The sequence below is a fragment of the Manacus candei genome, unplaced genomic scaffold (assembly GCF_025592945.1).
Source record: "Manacus candei isolate 608988 ecotype Guabito, Panama unplaced genomic scaffold, ASM2559294v1 h1tg000023l, whole genome shotgun sequence".
NCBI lineage: Eukaryota > Metazoa > Chordata > Aves > Passeriformes > Pipridae > Manacus > Manacus candei.
This window is the reverse complement of record NW_026138071.1, coordinates 18,918,411-18,938,571: the sequence shown is the minus strand read 5'-3', so window position 1 is coordinate 18,938,571 and position 20,161 is coordinate 18,918,411. Positions and strand designations below refer to the sequence as shown.

The following is a 20,161-nucleotide window of genomic DNA, read 5'->3' as shown; positions in this document are numbered from 1 at the left end:
ATTTGCAGTTTATGCAGATGAGTACTCTTTAGAGCTGTTATTCCTACTGTTCATTTATCTTCTAAGAGAGCATTTGATTTTCCATTTATGTCCTTTCTGTTCTTTACACACCCGCTCACTGGGATGTAGGGAACTCAGAACTTCCCAGCCCATGAAGAGTAACAGGTCTTCCCAGGTTAGTCCTTCATGAGCCACAGGAGGGACAGGGCAGACATTCACCCTAATCAGGGAACAACTATGATACCTTGCAGAGTACTTGAGATAAGGAACCAAGACCTCATTAACTCATTTTCAGTTCCTACACTGCACAGCACTGTGAATGGTTCAGATCATTGGCAACACACTGCACAGAGACAGGGCCTGGGGTGAGGGCCAAAGCCAGAGGAGATGGCTAAAATCAGAACAGACTGAAGAGGTGACTGACCTCAGGCATAGTTCTCAAGTTCTTACTGGCTTAGCTGCTTACCTGGAGGCAGCTTCATAAGCACCGTCTGAGTTATTGATTAGAGCCTGGTAACCCATCAGTTACAAGAGACAGAAGCTGACACTAAAGTCCTCCCACGTATGTTATTGCTGCAGAAGGATCACAGAGGAACACTGTGGCACCCACTTCCAAATCCTAAACAAACCTGATAACCAGATAGGCCAACAGATTTGCCAAGGATATTTCTCCAGGAGGTACCTCTTCATACTCTCTTGATCCTGGTATAATAGATAGGCTCAACTTTACAGGTCAGTGGCACTTAAGTTAAAAGGTAATTACAATGACCTTCCATAAGACATTTTCCTGCTTAAGAATAATGCAGATATTTCTAAAGATATTGGGGAGGGGGGTGAAAAAAACCTCTATTGCATTACATAGAGGGAATTAAAAGAGGAAAATGAATATTCATGCACACATTCCCTCCTGACTGAGTAGAAAGAAAATAGAGTAAACATTCTTCTCAGGTAGCAGGGATTCATAGGATTTGGAGTCCAGACCAACTTCCATTCAAATCAGTGAACAGATACCAGCAGACAGGAGTGTAATCAGACCTGTAATCAGATATTCCCAATATCAATGTACAAAGTGATAGCACTGCATAATTGAGCCTGATAAGTTAATAATTTTACTGCACATTATACAGGAAAAGGACACAAATTTGTGACTTTCCAATTCATAAGCTCTCAGTTCCATATTGATACAGAAGAATTTGTATTCTGAACAAATCTGTGTTCCCAAGATGTGGCATATAAATTTTGTCTCTTAAAGCAAAGCTTGGGTAAATAACCAAGTGATAAACTTCCAGACTATTCAGACAGTACTTTTTTTGGAGATAGCCTCCAACTGGAACTATCTTCCCCAGTTCAGTGTCTAAACAAGTTTTTGTTAAGCTTGTCGACCTGTACACATTAATGTCATTTCTTCTCCAATGACAAAGCTGAGCATGAGCAAATCTGCAACAGATACTAACATTTCTGGCATTACTGGGAGTGATCAGAATAGTTTTAACAAAGTTTTGAATGAAAACAAGTATATTAAAGAAAAAACTGTTTGAAATATTTTTAAACAAAGTGTTGTGTGTTAAACACTTTTTCATATTGTTTAACAAAATCGTGTTTTTCAGTTTCTTGGATTTTTTTTTGTTTCCTTCATATTTTTTATGACAAAATAAAACAGTTTATTCCCTTTTAATGTCTAAGAGATTGGAATGGACTGAGCTCTTTAAAGTTCCATTAGTTCCCAAACAATCTGTAAACATGTTTTCCTCTCCCACACAATCATTTCTCATCGATTATTACCAATATGGGTAACATTTTCTGCTCTCCTCCCCTAAGCTGTATATCTCTTTACCTGCAATCAATCCATTCCAGCATGTATCAGGAATTCACTACTGCCTCAGGAATATTCCAGAATTTAGGAGAAGACATTACAGGACCTGTCTCCTGTTTCTGAAAAATATCACCTTTTTCATGCACCATCTCTCTGCAATGCACTAAGCCATCAAATCCACTTACGTATTGCTCAGAACTCTTTAAATTGAAAATATGATCTAAGTCATAATTTATGATCTGATCATAAACATCATGAAGGAAATTAATAGGCCATTTACTTGGCATTTCTCTAAAACGTGGAAATGGTGGGGGCTTTATACATTATCAGTAAGCAGATGCAAGAGGTTTCTTAACACCGTGCAGGTTAGCTTGGAACTCATTGGCACAAGTTATGGATCCTTGAAATCCACAATTAAAAAACAAACCTAACAGATCTATGGGGAAAAAAAGGAAATCAGGGACTACTAAACCTACAGACCCACTCAGCTGCTCCTTTCCAAGCACTTGAAGTGTATAGTAGGAAAGTAGTTAACATATTTCTCTTTCTCTCCTAAGCTTCCATTACTGACCACAGAGACACAAAGTGCTGGACTGAAAGGACCTCTGGTGTGCCCCAAGCAAAGCTGTTCCTAGACAGACAGATGCCCCAATCCTAGCTGAGCCTGGCTTTAACTCTCTTAACAGGGAAGGCAGCCTGCAGCAATAGCACAGAACTGCTGAAATTCAGAGACCGTCTCCCAAGCCAAAGATTTCTCATATGTTGCAGTTGAAGTAATGGAAAGGCCATATAAGTGAGGGAGCATGAGGAAAATTCCTGCTACAATGTGCCTTTCCCTACATCTGCCTCAGGCTTTGAAAACTCATTTCCATAGTAATTTCCTTCTCAACTTGACTTTGCTTTGCTCCTAGTTCAATGAATACCTTCCCTGTTTGGTGAAATTCCTGCTAGGATACAGGATGTGAGCACTTAATACAGTTTGCATTCAAATTATGTTTCTATACTTTCTTCAGGACACACAGTTTGAAATTCCAAAGTGCTGGTCACCACCTTAAAGAAAAACAAAATTGCTGAAGCAAATCGTCACTTCCTGGAATACTGTATGAATTCTCAATTAGGTTATAACTTAACCTGCCCATGCACATTAAGGGGTAAGCAGGGAGCTTTCCATGCACTGCACAAGAGTCAAATCTCAACTGCTGTCCTTGAGCACAGGCTGCTGAATCAGCCACATCAACTGATTTCATAAACCAGCATTCACTTGTCACTGTATGCATCAGGATGGACAGAGATTCTTGCAGCCAAACCCACAACCTACTATCTAACAAGGCATCTTAGTTCTCAGTGTTGGACAGGGATGTAAACCCACAATATTTCAATCCAAAAAACCAGACTTGCGCTGATATCCCACAGATGCTGCACTCCTGCTTTGGACCTCCTAGACTTCCTTCTTGCAGGACAGAATGTTGTTATTTGTTTCTAAAGGGGCCTGAGGACAGAGAAAAGCTTATAGAAAACTATGGAAGCCAAGAAATACCTTGCAAGAGTAGACCCCAATCACCTATTTGGCCATTATCAAGAGAATGGAGACTGGGGCTGCAAAGGACACTACCTGGAGCCAAACTTCCTTTTGCTCAGGAATCCCACAGGTACTCATTGTTCACTGCTCCACTTTGCTGTCTCTCAGCCAGTTCCTGTCCCAAGGCTCTGAGTCCCCTCAGACACCCCCAGGTCTGGTACTAAATGGGCAGGATGGATTTTGTATTACAGCAAAAATTGTGCAGGTGCATACTCTGGCTTCAGCACAAAACAGATGTCTGTCACATTGCTCAGCATACACTGGAAGGTGCTTAGAGACTACAAACATCCAAAGTCTTAAGAAGAAAACAATCTGCATGGGGCTGTCTGACTGTGCTGAGATGATGCAGAGAACATAAGTGAAGTTTATGATGCTCTTGTCTTAAAATGTTTCTCAAAACTAAGATTATTTTGCCAAGTAGTGTTGTATCTGTACTATTGACTAAGACTTGAATAATGTACCTGGTTACATACAATAGACTGAAAACAGTTGTAGACACCTCATAGAAGAAAAATATCATGCATAAATACACCTATTAAAGTGTCACCTTTCAGAGAATCTATTACGTTGAAGTCAGCAAAAGTCAAAGCCCTCTTGAGACAATTCCTTGGCTAAATGGTAAATAAAGTGGAAACAAAATGTGTAAAAAAAAAATAAAATAAAAGAAAAAGAAAGGATATCTATTTAGGCATTCTAACCAGAAAAAAAAGAATAGAAAAACTTACAGCTTATTTCCTCTCTTTCCAACTCCAGCCATACACTCTTACTCCCTTTGTGCCTGCTGTAGTATTCATTTCATTCCTGGAAGAGCTGATTCAGCTCACTAAACCAGCTAAAAAACATCCCAGCCAAGAAACAAACATGTGAATAGAACTCAGACTGGAAAAAAAAAAATCTTTCTATGAAAGATCATTTTCAATGAAAACCGGATTTTGGACTAAGCACAACTTCTTGAGAGTGTCTGCTTTGTGCAGAATATTTCAGATTTGTCAAAAATGATGACTGTCTTCAAGTTAAAAAACAGAAATTCAAAGAAAACATGGAAATCAGCTCCAGAAGGGATGGAATAACACACTGTTCTGATCAGTGCTCTCATGAAAGATTTCCTTCTTTTGTTTCCTGGAGCACACGGCTGAAAGGTCTCCAGGTCACAAAGGCTGCTATGGCAGAGCACAGGCACAGGAACGAGCAGAACTATAGAGAAAATCCAAGGCACTTGAAACTCTAAACAAACCCACTGTTTGTTAAGAACATCACTATCAACATCTGTCATCTTCTGAGTAAGAAATCCCATTCCACTTTCTATGGAAGCTATTTCCCTGAAAGAAAGAAGTCCTACAATTATAAGAAATCCACATATTTTTTTTGCATGCCACATAACAGGCGTTGTCCTGAACTTGATAGATTCCTGAAGAATGACAAGGCTTATAAACATGGAGCACACAAGGAAGCCTTGATTTGAGACTCAGTGCTCCCACTGTCAGCTGTGAGTACAGGGCACAGGGGGGGTGTGAGCACACAGGACCAAAGGGCTGTGGCTGTGTGTGGCAGTGCTCCGTAGGAAGGAAGCACTGCTGCAATGCAACACATTTGGAAGCTTTATGAAGAACTAGTCCTCCCCCACAGGGGCATCTGGAGGGCAGGGACCTTTTTCCACGAGTCTCCCAGTTGGAGGCACTGATCTGTTTTATCTGCCACTCTTCTCTGGGCCATCTCCCATTCTTTCATAGCTAAACAAGGATATGCAAAGAGCCAGGATGTTAAAGGACTTAATGCAAATAGCTTTTTTCCTCTTATCCCATCTGCCACAGACTTGGAAGAAAAGTGGTAATGGAACAACATAGAAAGGTCAGGGGATATTTCGGGGTTTTAATGCTTCTGTAGTTGGAATAGCTTATAAAACAGTCTCGGGGGTCATAACTTAAGCATGACACATAAAAGGTGTACAACTGAGACAAACCAGTGATCCATCTGGTCCAAGATCTTGTCTCTGACAGTGGATACTATTGGACACTTCCCAGGAAGGGGCCAAAAGTGAACCAATTAAGAAATTATGAGTGTTTGGGTAGTGAATTGTCTGTTTTTAAGGAAAAGGTTCTTCTTGAAAAACAATAGTTAGAGATTGGCCTTGAGCTTGGGGGTCTCGATTAAAATACATAACAAATAACTGTATGCACTTTTTTTGGAATCAATTTTAACTCTGCAAGTACTTAAGGTTTTGAAAATAAGAGGAAACAAAAAAGTGCATACTACTCCTCCTTTAGAGTTGCAGACAGCAGCAAAGCACTGGAAAAGCTGTGTAGGGGTAATTGTAGGTTCATCCCTGGGGCTGATCTAGGCACCTGGGATAATGACATTTGAAATGCAGCAATGAAGTGCAGTGGTGTGACTACAAATATGCCAAGGAAAAGCACATAAAGCCCCACCCCATGCTACAAGACAAGCAGGGCTGTTCTGGGACATCGTTACAAGGCTGCAACTGGGCTATATGTCTAAGGCTGTATTCCTGTTAGAACATGATCAAGGTCCCAGCCATACTGCATATTTCAATCATGCTGTAATTGCACCAGGGGACAACTGTAGGAAAAGCAGGTCCTATGATGCAGACATATTTGAGGTGGAGTCAGAGAGAGCAAGAGGATACTCAGAAGTAGAAAAGACAGCGCAGTTGAAGTGCCCTAAGGGAACAGACTCATGTCTGCCAGTGAGTCAGAATAAAAGGGGGCTTGGATAGAAATCCCATGGTACATTTGTCAGTGCAGCAGTTTGATAGGTTTACTTACGGGTATAAGTTCATTAAAACTTGCTCTGGTCAAAAATCAACCAAACCATATGCCTTTCAGTGGCAGCAAAAGAAGTATGCCCTAGCATAACAAGAGAGGACGGGTGAGACTTCTCAAAGTCTGCATCAGAGACTTCTTGACTTTCCTTACTGCAGTAGTTCTCTGGAAAAACACAGGTTTCAGTAGCTGGCTATTCCCTTAAAAGCCTGGGTCAATCTTTATTACCTTACCTTTACCCCATAGGCTGTTCCCAGTATACTATGGTGCCACTCCTCTTTATAAAGCTGTTTCCACAGAAAACAGTGCTACAGAAGGGAATTCAAGCAAATAACATAATTATGCTTAAAAAGGAAAAAGGGAGGAAAAAAGGGAGAAAAAAAGAGAAAAAGGATACAGAGAAGAATTCATATCATGTAGGCTAAGAAGGCAACCCTTAGGAACCAATTGAAATTCTTCAGATGTTGGATTGGGTCAAACATGTTTTACTTTTCTGGTGCTAAGAGTTTGACATATCTTTATCCACTGTCATCTCTGTTGACCGAGTACTCACTCATTTGCTGTTTCTCTTTATGTGTGTAACTGCAGCCTTGAGAATTATCTCCAAGTTCCAAAATATAAAAAACGTCAAGCAGGAAGGAGTAACAGCATCTGATTTGTCTTCACGCAGCTTTTCATGTACTACCCATACTATACAGCTGCAAAAAGAACTAAATCCAAGTGGGAATGCTTTCTTTTTATGTTTAATATGCAAAAGTGCAAATATAGGATGTAGGATGACAGAGAATATGTTGGCAGGAACTCCTGTGTAACATGATCCAGAAGCAACTGGTAACTTAGGAAATTCAAGCTCCTAAGCAAGAAAGCACTCCAATGTGAGGCTCTTTTCTCACATATAATGTCATTTTTGTTCTTTTCCTTTAAGTCCATTATTGACCAAGGTCTGAGATGGAATTCTGGGACAAACAGGTCTCTCGGTCAACCTGATACTGCCACTCTTGTGGTGGTAAGCAATATTTATTTGGATTTTAAAAGAATATGAAAAAAAGCTCTTCACTCAACTGAACTTTCTTTGAACAAGACTACAAAGCAAGAAATAAAGATGACAGATAGTACAGGGCACTTGACACCTTGGCTTTGTATTTTACAACAGATACCAGAAACTGAAGTTACCTACAACCTCAGAAGAGTTACCCAGGGTTTACACACTCCCTAAGAAACATCTGAGATACAGTGAAACTCCAGAGGAGCTTCTGATCATGCCTTTGCTTGTTCAGATGCAGACCCAGCTGAAGAACAGGACTCAGAGAAGTACTGTTGTAGAGAAGTAAGCTACATGCAAACATCTTGTAAAGGATCTAGTCTAAGACTGGGAGAAAGGGATTGCTCCAGTCCTGAACTGCGTCCAAGCAGAGTCAGCTTTTGAACTCTTAATCTGAAGGCATTTCAGAACAGGTGCCTTAAATTGCACATCTAAAGGTGTGTCAAAGCTCCTTCCTCAGCTGTCCATGTCAAAGTAAGGTAGAATCTCTTCCCATATTGGACAAACTTTAAAGAAATCATAACAGATAAACCACCCCAAATTTCAGAGTGCTTATCCAAAGCTTGTCTGAATGAGCCAGGCCTCCTTGGCAAGTAAAAACTGGGTTTAGATGTCTTGCAACAACACCCTTTCTTGAAGCAATCAGCCCCTTCCAAAAGTTTTGTTCACTCTTGAACAGCATATGAGGGCAGCCATAATAGAGGAGGTAAAGGAAGCACCTGGGAGAACCTAGAAACCAAAAGCATATTCAACATGATGGGTGATCATGCCATATACCAGAATCCCATTGCAATGCTGGATAAGAGACAAAAATACAATTCCTCAAACTGAGGGGCAGAGAAAAAGAAAAAAAAAAAAATCAGCTTCTGGCCAAAGCTGCACGTCCTTTGTGATGGTTGGAGCAGTCTGCAGCCACCTTTATCTCAGATGCTGAGGTGTGGCTCATGGAACCAGCACGCCCTGACATGTAATGCACATCAGATTTGAGCATTTGCTTATCAGATTAAAATGAAGCACTGCTTGCTGGGACCCGTAGTCTCTGAGGGCCCTATCTCTTTATAAAAAGACAGAGGGCCACAGGGCACATCACAGAACTCTGAAGATTGCATGTGGCCCTCCCACAGTTAGTTTCCAACATCATACACTGCCAGAAGAAAGATCAGATTTGGAATCTGGGCTGCCAAGGCTACAAAGAAAATGTTACAAAGACAGGTTTCTCAGCTTTGGCAAAGCAGAGAAAGGAAACACCTGAGATAAGCAGGACCTCTAGCAGGTACACTGCACACTTGTCCGTTTTTCCACACACATGTTAACCAAGCAATAGCCATGTCTTTCATTGCCATCAACACTGACACAGCACGAAAGAGGGAGAGTAGGAAAATACCTTTGCTCCCTCAAAAAACCAGAACAAGTTTTAAAGCAGCCTGGTTGTCTCCTCCTTTCACAACAGAATAGTTTATCATCATCAGTTCAGAACACGGGAGACAGGGAGCCAGTCCTCTGAGTCATAAGGGATAAGAGGAAACGGTCTCAAGTTCTACCAGGAGAGATTAAGATTGGATATTATGAAAAATTTCTTCACTGAAAGGGTTGTCAAGCATCAAAAGAGGCTGCCCAGGGAAGTGGTGGAGTCACCATCCCCGGAGTTATTTAAAAGTGTGGCAACTTAGGGACCTGGTTTAGTGGTGGACTTTGCAGTGCTGGGGTAACGGTTGTGCTCGATGATCTCAAAGGTCTTTTCCAACCTAAGCAATTCTGTGATTCCATAGTTGCATCTCAACTCCTTCTTCTCCAGGTAAATAGGCCCATCACTTGAGTTCAGCATCTGGCAGTATTATGTCTGGAGTTTGGTGGAGGTGTTTTTTAGCTTTTTTTAAAACAAGTCTCTTTAGGTTTAAGCTGAGTTTTACCTGGATAGCTTGACAGTTTTTGGATACAGTACTTGAGGTGTCATGGGGCTTTTTGCTTGTTTTTTGAATAAGAAAATAGAAACACCTAGGGAAAACTTGGTTTGAAGCTTTTTCTCTGCAATCACTGTTTAATGCTTAAATGTTTTTTCCCTTTAAAATGCAAAATTTGGCAACTATTCCTCTTGTCACTTACTTGAAAAGACAATGACTGTTCCCGATATACCTGGCATTAATGTAACACTTGAACCACAGATGTCATACAAAAAAACCCCCCAAAATCAGGAGTTTGCAAACTGGAAACAGAGCAAGAGAGTTTTTCCATGTATGTTACAGTCCTGCTTTTCCCTTTAGCTCGTCTCCTGGCCTCCTCAGTTAGCCCACTCCTCCCTACCTGTGCTTTCCCAGTTTTAGAACTCGAGGGGACCCTTAGGGGCCGGTTGGTCTGCCTCTAGCTGTAACATAGGCCATAATATTTCAGTCTTTGCTTCTGCTTTTCCTTCCCTGTGTCATGACTATCATCCTCATCTGCCTGTCTGCTCAAGCAGACTTCTCACTTGAGAGGAATAATTTTCATTTGGCTAATGGCATCTGCTCCCAGAAAAAGTGCAAGACCAAGAAAAAGAAAATCCATAGCTGCTTTTTAAAATATTTTGACATATTAGAAGAAAAAGAAAGTCCAGAAAACAAAATAAAAATATCCAACTGTGACAGAGGTTATTACAGTCTTCAGCACAGTCAATGGATTTACAATGTCCCCTAGAAATCCAGCAGAAGAACCGCATTAAGCAGGTGTTCATCCCCTCACAATAACTGCAGATATACATCTGGGAACAAAAAATAGAGGCACTATCCTTATTAATTTAGGGCTGGCTTCCACATACACACAATTCCTGATCAAATCCATATGAGTTGCATTCATTGACTAGCATGAAAGAAACTTCAGTGCCATTAATAGACGTTGATTTGACTAAAATATCCATTACTACTTAATAATCAAAGTAGCCGAGGGAGAAGAGGAAAAGCATGTGGAGAAGCTCACCATGCAATGAAATAGGAAGAGTCACACTGTGAGTCACCTACTCAACATTCCCCCCCCTTCTAAGATTAGAAATGATAAAACAAATATTAGCATGTGCTCCTAATTTGACTCCAGCCTGGTGAGTTATTCTAGTTGGCAACTGCCAGTTCAACATTGCACAAGGGTGAGGAATTAAATTGTGTTGGTCAGATCCCTGATATCAAAAAAGATTTAAAGATGCCGCTCAGAGCTACTGTGCATTCTGACTTTGCCTCAGAAGTAGGCTTTCCTCGGAAAAAAAAAAGTACAAAAGGATATCAGCAACGCAGCCATTTGAAAACTATTTTTTCCAAGAAACTGGTTAAGGGAGTGAATCACAAAAACACTGACTAGTATCTCCATTTCATTTACCAGATGCCATGTGGTGGCCCCTTCCCTGCATGATTTCCTTTCTGGGTCAGAAGGTACAGCTAAGCAGCACCAGATGGCCATTGGAGGCTATCCAGGTACATATCCAGGTAGCTTCACCCCATCCCCAACAGGCAATCTAGGGTTTGCTTTGGAGGAGAGAAAAGCAGAAGAAAGGATGAATTCTGGCATGAAGGATCACTGCAAGAAAGGCCAGTCAGCTTACAACAAAAACCACTGCCTGTACCTAATGTTAGTCATACAGATTTATTTTCATCTACAAATCTAATGAGTTTGGAGCTACCCACCACCAAATCTCATCCCTCAGCAAATGGCACCTGACTACAAGCACATCAGCTAGTCCAAACTTTCAATTTAATATGTCTGAACTGCGCTTTGCATCTACATTTTGCACTGTTCAGATGACAGCAAAGTTTGTTTACTATCTCTGCAGCAGCATTAGTTGATACTGACACTTTAGAAGGCTCAAGACATTTGAAAACATTTAAAAAATAAGATTTATGTAAATACAATGCTCTCAAATATTTGTTAAACTGGCCATTTCTGATGAGATGTGGAAGGCATTGCACATGCTTTTAACACTGTACTGTACCAAAGGGTTCAGGGGAAGTTTCAGCAGAAAGAATGCACAAACTGATCAAGAACTAAGCCAGAAGAGCAAGTGCTCCCTTTCCTAGGGCTCTGTATGTGCCCTATTGAATGGCACAGCATCCCTCAGCATCATGATTATACAGTTTAGAGCTTTTAGGAAAGATAAATCACAAGCAAAACGATTTACAGCATTCAAGTTTAAATTAACTCGTGTAAGGCTATTTCAAGTGTGTTTGTGCTGCTATGCAGCTATTTATGTGACTGAAAAGCACACAGATTTTCTAGAAAAAGGTTTTCAAGTTAAGGGAAGAACACTGTTAATTAATACTTTCTCAATAAAACCTTTTTCTACAGCAAATAAGTCATTTCTGGAAATGAAGCCCTAACTCAGAATATCCATATAGGAACAGAAAGTGTGGTTGTGTACCTAATACTTTCCAAGTATTAAGGTCAGTAAGGCAGAAATTGTTTCCTATAAGCTAGTGACCAGCATTAAAAATTCAGTACTCTACAGCACACGTTAGCCAGTGGAATATAAGACAGAACAGTTATTTCTGAGAGCAAAGAAAAAACATGGTGTCTATTATAAATTTTTTTCTAAAGGACACTATAAAAATTCCTTTTTACCTTCCCCTATAAATCCAGTAGCAGATCCGTGACTTAAATTTTGCAGTAACACCACAATTTTTACTTTTGTTTAAAAAACACTATTAGAATTCCTTTAAGTTACTACAGCTGCTCATGTTTTCAGATTGTTAATTGTAAAAGAAAAACCACTGCCTGCAAATGCCTGTAAAAATGAAGATTGATCAGATGGCTATGGATAGAGAACACCTGTGTGGAAATCCCAAGTTACCTTATGTATTTATTAATTTCTAAAGGCTTTCTTTGGATTATTGATTTTTGTTTTTCCTGTTTGGAAGCATACCCGTTTTATGCAGAATTTCATTATTTTCCCTGCTATGCCCTTTCTGCTGAAGATGATGAGCTATATACCCAAAACAACACTCCAGCCTTAGGTCTCCTGCCACCTGTAGCTCTAAAGAAAGATCCAGCACACCAGGAGAGCAGGGCCAGTGTTAGAGCCCCCAGCACCAGAGATGTCCTTCCAGACAGTACTCCCAAGGCTATCCCTGAAGGGATTGCACAGGGTGCCCTCCTGGAAGAACAAAAAGTAAAGTCGCTGCAGTGTGTTTGCCCTATGAAAGGAATCTATAATTACTCCTAATTACTCCTTTTGCTTAAGCTATTAAGACTTGTGTGATATTTTTAATAGGAGTCCTGGGAACTTTAGGAACTGTTTTTGTTTTTTACTTGTGTGCAGAGGAAAACGGGGGGGGATTTATTTCTGTAAATTCTCGTGGGCCAGATGCCAATGGAAAGGCAGGAAAAAAATCAAGAGGATTATAACTCCTTTATATATATACATCTTTTTATATTCCAGTATTCTTATGAACACAGTAGTAGGACATCTAGCCATGGATTTGGGCTTTTCCCTCTTTCCAGTGCACAAAACCAGAGTATCCCAGCCCTCAGTTTCATCTCAGTGTTCCAAAAGCCCAGACCTGCCTGATGGACAGATCAACCTGTATCCTGCACACACTGAGCCATTGCTACAGGCTGTCACATACCAGGTAAAATACCTGGCACTTTTGGGGTGGAAGTAAGAGCACTGCTTGAGAAGCAGCAAGTCTGGAAGAGAGCAGGGCTTTTGTCCATGTAATGGATGAAAGCAGGACTGGTGAAACCTGCCACACACACTGCAAACTGTGTAAAACTCCAGCACAGTCAATTGCACATCTAATACTCAATGTGCAGGGTTTGGCAAATCTTGGAAATAAAGTGACTAACTCACTGGGAAGAACAATGGGGGGGGGGGGAAATTAGTGGTAGAACTAAACTCCAAAGATTTTCCCATAAGAAAATTCTAGGCAGCAAAGCCATCATAGTGCAGCAGGCACTATAAAATACATACTCTTGTCAATTCCAGGCAAGGTTCATTCCCAAGAGGTGGGGTCAGTACCCACCTCAGAAGCTGCTCATGTACCAGAGAGAATAAAGAAATACACCTCCTCTCAGGAAGTTTAGAGAAGTGGCAGAAGCACATGGAAAATCCAAATAAAATATTCTATTTTGTAGACCGTTTTTCATTTGCGTGTATATACATACATATATTTATTTATTTTTCTGGAGTTGCACTTCTGTGCATCACAGAAAATATTCTGTATGTGAGCTTTGGAACTGGGCAAATTGTGATGCAGAGCTGCATTTTGGTGGTCCTTGCTGAACACTGAACGACACCAAAATCCAAAGTTAAACAACCACTACATTTGAAAATTCCTATCAAACTAGATTTACTTTTATGCTACAGGTCATGAATCCCCTTTTCAGCCTCATCATTCTCTGAATTACCAGATCACAATGTAAACAATTATTTTAAGTGCCTGTAAGAATGTGAGAATCCTCTCTCTAAGAAACGCTTCTGCTTTGATGATTCAGATTGCTAACACTGCTTGGGTTTATGTTTTCGAGAGTTTATAAAAGCACTTCACTAGGCAGCTTCATCCTGGTTTCTGATGACAAAGAAGTTTGTCATTATCAGAGGCCATAATTCAGATGTTCCTGTTCTATTCAGCTTCAATCCAGACGAACATAAACACAAAACAATCCAAAGACTGCTTCTGTTTTTACATAGGTAGCATTCCAGTTTCAGACAGTCTTGCAAAACTGCAGAGCAGGATTCAGTCAACATTCTCCTCACTGAGACTGAATCCCTTCTGCTCACTCAGACACTCCTGCTAAGGTCTGCACAGCAAGCTCCTCTGTCCCAAACAACAGGAAAGATCACTGCCGTGGAGGGGTTGTCCATACTGGATGTTAATGAGCAGCAAAGCTGCCTCACAATTTGCCAATTGTAAACCCTGTGCTCCTTTCCCTTGCAGAGAGTCTCAAAGGAAGAGGCAGCTAGTTTGTAATCTGCTCAGGCATTTCTGCTATGCACCTCAGCCAGCCAATGTGAATCATCTTCTGACAGACAAGTACAGCAATCTCCAAAAAACTAAGTTGCAGGCTACTTTATGGGAAAGGAGGAGGTCTTGTTTCTGGTAAGAGTCATCACACACACAAAACAATGGTCAAGAGTGAGAAATGCAAACAAGAACAACAGATATACCTTGTGCCTCCAAGAAATTTTGCTGTTAGGAATAAGTGGGAAGCATGTTAGGATTCAATGACATGCAGCACAGCCAGTGATCACTGGTGCAGTAATGCAGTCAATGCAGTTTGGTTTTGGGAAGCTCTAAGGGGAAGATTACAGCAGAAGCATGTATCTGCATCATTAGACATGTGGGTCAGATGAGCTCATCAAAGCCCACTCTGGCTATGACAGCCACATAAACTGCAGTCTGGCCTGCACGGAGCATTCTGGACCCACTCAGGACACAGGGATGGCACAAGTCAGAAACTCCCCAGCCCTTCAATCCCTCCTCAGTCTCTCAATACCCTTTGCAAAAGCCAGGGCATGTTCAAACTGCTGCTGCACTTCAGCTCTACCCTCAGAAGCTGCAGACAAGTAGGCAGAGGTGAAGCAGCCCTGCCTTACAGGATAACAATCAATTCCTAGTCAATCTATAAGACAACAATAGAAAAAAAGGTAAAAAATACTCTCTCCATTTTTTTCCTTTCCTGATATTTTGCACTATTCTGTCACTGCACTGACATATACTCTGTGTTGCCTCTTTTTATTGGTAAAAGGATTTGCTCTGAGTTTTAAGAGACAAGCCAGGGCAGTTCACATGGTGAAGCCAGTAGCCAGCAAAGAAACATTTTCTCTAACTGTACTTTTTTCAAACTCGATCAGGTACTTGATCTGGTACATGAACATCAACTGTGACTTCCATTTTTCTTGCATCATTTGCAGTGGCAAAGGTCTCAAAGGTCAAATTATGCCTCCAGATACAAACACAGTTCGTATTCCACCCACAAATGATACAGGGAAAAACTCAGTGGGGATAGGGGAAATGGTGCAGTGTAACAAGCTGTTCTTTGTTATTTTCTTGGGCAATGTGCAAGGCTGGAAGCCAGAAAGGCTATTTTAACTAGGTTTTTTACAAGACCTTTTACCAATTTGCTGTGACAAACAAAATTCTACACTCAGTGATAGTCAAGGTTTTCAAAACTCATATGTGATTTCTGGACATTCCTCTATGTTACCTCAGTATAGATGCATGTGAACAATCAGTTTTGCTTATTTTTTCTTATTTTATACATAAAGGAAACACTTCTGCCCCTGCATCCTGAACTTGAGCTTTCTGCCTCTCAGGTAATCTTGCTCTAGAGGTCTGACTCCACACAGAGAAGAATCGGGGTCAAAGTGAGTGAATATTGGTTTCCTTGGGTTCTGCCCAAGACAATTTAACCTTCATCTGCAAACAGCTACATCCTCACAAGTAATTACTCTCCTACAGCCTCTCACGGTGGGTTTCAGGAGCAAAGAACAACTGTACATCTTCAATATTCAACAGGAGGGCCTTCTGTGAGCTACAAACCAGTTCATTGCAGGGCACGTTTCTGAATACAATGAAGCATCCTTTAAAGCCTTTGAAGGAATTCAAAGTGAGAGCAGAGATGCTCTTCTCACTCTAAGCATGAGAAGGCCCCTCAGTTCATTTCTGTTGCATAGAAGTAGCCAGGTGCATGAAAGGAAACACTGACAACCTCCTTGACCAAATCTGTCAGCACAGGAGCAGCCTCCTCTAGGCTGCACAGGATGAGAACATACGCTGCAATTGTATTTGGGGGAAGGAACTCGTTCAGATCAAAATATGTACGTTTTTGTTGCTAAATGTTATGTTACGAGTTAAAACTGTATTACAAAAAAGACCAAGTTTTACTAACGTAGCTTAAAAACAGCAAGAAAAAAACCCTAGAAAGCTCCCAGCAATATTTATTGAATGGAACACCTGCGAAAAACATCTATTTTAGGAAGAGGCTATGTAAGGTTTCAAACAACTCTCTTAAGTGAACAGGAAAAAAATTCTAGCACAGTGCTAAAAGTGTCCCCTTTGGTAAGAAACATCACATGGATGGCACTTTAAAAACACATGAATGCAAACTGCATTAGCCATTTCTTCTAAAAATAAGGCTTCAAGGGTAGTTATTTGCCAAAGTAATACCTCTGCCAGCATTTAAACCATTTTGAGCCACTATTAAAGCTGAAGATGTCTGACCTTCAGTAAATTATTAAGCATGAATGTTACTTTGCAGACAGCATTAGTGTTGCAGGATGTTGATTGAGACTATCAAAAAAAGAGAGAGATCTTTGTCAGGTGTCTGGAAACAGAAGTCCAGATCCTACAACCACTCAAATATTTTTAAACCACAGCAATAAACAATAACAGGGTGTACCTTGTTAAACTACTGGGATGTAATCCCAACTAGACAACTGCTCTAGAGTACAGTGGGAACTGGGTTAGAACCTTAATGTTCTGAAAGGCAAGAATAAAAAGCAAAAGATTTTAAATCATCACTTGTTAACAAACACCTTTAAAAATTGCATTCAACTGTAACTTACGCATTTTCAAGTCTTATGTGCCCATGAGTAGTGACAGTGTGGCTGGTAAAGCATCCTTCCAGGAGAAGCAAACCTGGCAAAAACAAAGACCAAAGAGAGAGGAAAGCAATATTAATGGATTTTTTCCAGATCTCATTTAAAAACGTCACCCAACTATGTACACAGACATTTCTTAAAGGCTTTTAAGTTGATTAAATTTGAGGATTTTTTCACAGGTACAGCATGAGGTAAACTAATAATAAAAATATTGCCCCTTATTCATCAAAAGACATCAGTTATCTGCTCCACAGCAGGAATGCATTTCAGCTTCACAAGAAAGTATCCTAAATTTTTCTCTGTGTTTACTGTTGGAGACAACAGAACAGGTTTTAGATGTTGCAAAAATCACAAGCCACAAAACCCGAGGTTCCACTAATTTTCAGTTACAAGCATTATTCCTATAAGTTCTATCAGAGCCAAAACAACCCTCCAGCTATATGAAGCTTTCAAGAACCCAGAATTTAAATAAGAAAATAATTTACATAATTTTGGAATGTTTTTAATTTGTTAACTTATGTTTGAAAATGTTAAGTTAGATTTCTGATCTTTCCATCAAACTATATTAGGTATATCAATAAATAACAAATATGGAAATCAGCATTCCCATAATAATTTAAAATCAAGAACTTTAAGATGAATATCTAATTCGGTAAATGTGATAATATGCAAGTAACTGACTGGAATACTCTAAGAGTTGTGTACAGTGCACATATTTTCTTCATTATCAGATTTTTCCCCAAAAAAGTCTTTGTTCTGAGAGACAAAACTAATGCTTATTATACTATTTTTCAATTAAGCCATATCTTAAAATCCAGTAATTATTGAAAAATGGACAGTCTCCGGTGTGGGTACCCTTGAACTCTACAATCAACAATTGACATTGATTATATTTTTTCTTTCCAGAAATGTTTGTTCCCAGGCTCCAAATTTAGCATGCTGGTCAAATTGTCTTACTCATTCAATCCTTTTGAGCACAAATATAAAAACCTCACTAATATTTTCACCAGAAGTTAAACATTCCAAGCACAGGAACAGCTAAAGTACATAAGGTAGCATTTACATACTTATTTTCTCACCAGACTATTTATTTCTTAAATCTAAGTGATGATGATTATTTTTGGAGAGCAAGTAAAGGCTGGAAATGGTTTTCCTTCCATCAGTTATCACTAACTCAACACATGTCTTTCATTTCAAGTTACCATAGGCACTGCAACTAAAGACCATAGAAAAACCTCCAAGCTCTGCTTTGAGATAGTTCACCAGAGCACAGAGTTCTCTAATCTTAACTCCCAGGGCAAAATCCTGGTCCCAGTGAACTGAATGGTAAAACTGCCACTAGTGCAGCAAGGTGAGGAGTTCTCTCAAGTGGTCCTCGGCAGACCTTTTGAAGCCTCCTCACCAGCTGCTCTTTGAAATGCACTTTTCTTTAGCAACATTTGCCCCAGCCCATTCATCTCTTTGTGGGACTGAAATGATTTAACGTCTCTGGCGAATTAGTCGTCTTAGCTACCCATTTGTTAACAATCCCTTTGCATTACTCCCTTCAGACACTGATGGCCTCATTAGAGTCTAGCACCCAAACCCCACAGGAGGACACTGCACATCTGGGACACACACTTGCCATTCAGAGCTCTTCGTTCATCAGAGCAGATTTCCCTGCAAACAACGCTTATGTGGTCTCTTCTTTCACCCGTGCTTCAGAGGAGAGTCCAACTCATGGGGGTTCTCTGTGCCCAGATATCACCATACTTTTCCCAGCCCCCTGAGGTGAGACATTGCTGTCTTCACCGTTTGCCTTCCTGTGTGTTTGTCCAGGGATCTCGGCCACATTGCACCATGGTCAGTTGTTCAAGGCTTTCCATACTCTTATTTTGCTGCAAGAAGCCACTCAGTTCCTGCAGGATTCAAAGACACCTGAAAAAGAAAGAACATACCCATTAGTGAAAAGCTCCTTAAAAATTAAAGCCTCCCTGCAATGGCCCCAACACCAAAGTATCTTGAATGCCACACCTTACAAGTTAAGGAGAGCTCACAAATAGTACTTTCTGCCTTCAGACACTACATCTGTCAACTCAACAGAAGGATGCTCATCCCCAAGATAATGATTTTATGTTTGTAATCATGTCCTTATGGTCTAGTAGTTATAGAGATGACAAGGTAGAAAGGAATCTGACTTTATCAAATTGCATCAAAACCAGTGATGTCAGCTATTAATATTCATGTCAATATTTCAATTGAGGGGGAAAAAAATCATAACAGATTTGTCACAGAATAACAGACTAAGCTAGAGGCAACAGCTTAAAATGACTGGTTTGCAGGTTAGTCATGGTCTGAACATAGATTTTCTTCCAAGTAGGAATAAGAGAGCTTTTCCAATTCTATTTACAGTTTTTAAGTATTCAGAAACAGACTCTACTAAAGAACAGCGGAGGGTTTTTTTTTTCCATTCTAACCAAGAGATTCACAAGGGATTTATGAAGGTTTTTTTAAAAACAAGTAAGAGTCATCAGGTCACAGATACCAAGCTGCCCTCTTACTGCAAAAATGTTAATGCTACTGGTCTACAAGAATATAAAGAATTTCCTCATTGTATCACATATAAGGCAAAGTCTTTATATTTATTGTTACAGGATAATCAGCTACAGAGCCCTCCAGTATTTTAGAGCAAAAGCACATGAAATTTTTAGCAGCCATTCTCTTGAGGGAAATTTCAAGGTGACTGGAACAGTACTTTACATGGATAAAAAAATGCTTATAATTAGAACAGACTTCTTAAATGATCATTTTGCATTTCTTATTCATGTTAGCAGATCGCAGAAAAGGTATAGATACTTGAAAAGATGAAAAATTATAATTGATGTTATTTTAATTCTGTATTATAAAGAAAAAACCTACATCATTCTATTTGGAACTAAAAAGCTACACTACTTCCTCCTTGAAAGTCTGGGCAGCTATGGAGAGCTATTCACTATTAAGTAGGTGAAACCACACACAGAGTTCACAAGTTATTCCTGACTTTCACAGCAGCACTTGAAGATTATCACACAAGATGTAGCAAATGAGTTTATGCAAGAACTTGAGAAGTGAAGAAGACTTAGACAAAAGGGGTAAGGGCAAGCTCTCATCCATGGACTGCCACATAAAAATGGTCTGAAGTTAGCTGGACCCTGGCCAGCCTCAGCCTTGGTCCACCACACACCCACCACACAATTGTCTCTGCCACTGCTTCATTAAAGAGTGTGAGACCTATGTGGGGCCTGGTCTGTCTTTGGATATTATTTGCATGTGAGTGTGTTTGTGTACCTGGACCTGGCACTGTTTATGCTGTCCACCTACTAGAAGGGAGAAACCAAATGAATTTCTGTTTTTGGGGTTGTTAGTCTAGCCA

General features: G+C 40.2%; 1 protein-coding gene across 3 annotated transcripts in view; it reads right to left on the bottom strand.

The window, feature by feature from the left end:
* The window catches only part of ALS2 (alsin Rho guanine nucleotide exchange factor ALS2), a 223,082-nt gene that overhangs the window by 180,921 nt on the left and 22,000 nt on the right, over positions 1-20,161 (bottom strand). For all 3 annotated transcript variants that reach the window (XR_007904470.1, XM_051787047.1, XM_051787051.1), the window contains 2 exons: positions 18,391-18,687; positions 16,735-16,807 (listed from right to left, as the gene is read on the bottom strand). The gene's annotated coding sequence lies outside the window, so the exon portion shown is untranslated. The remainder of the gene's footprint in view (positions 1-16,734; positions 16,808-18,390; positions 18,688-20,161) is intronic.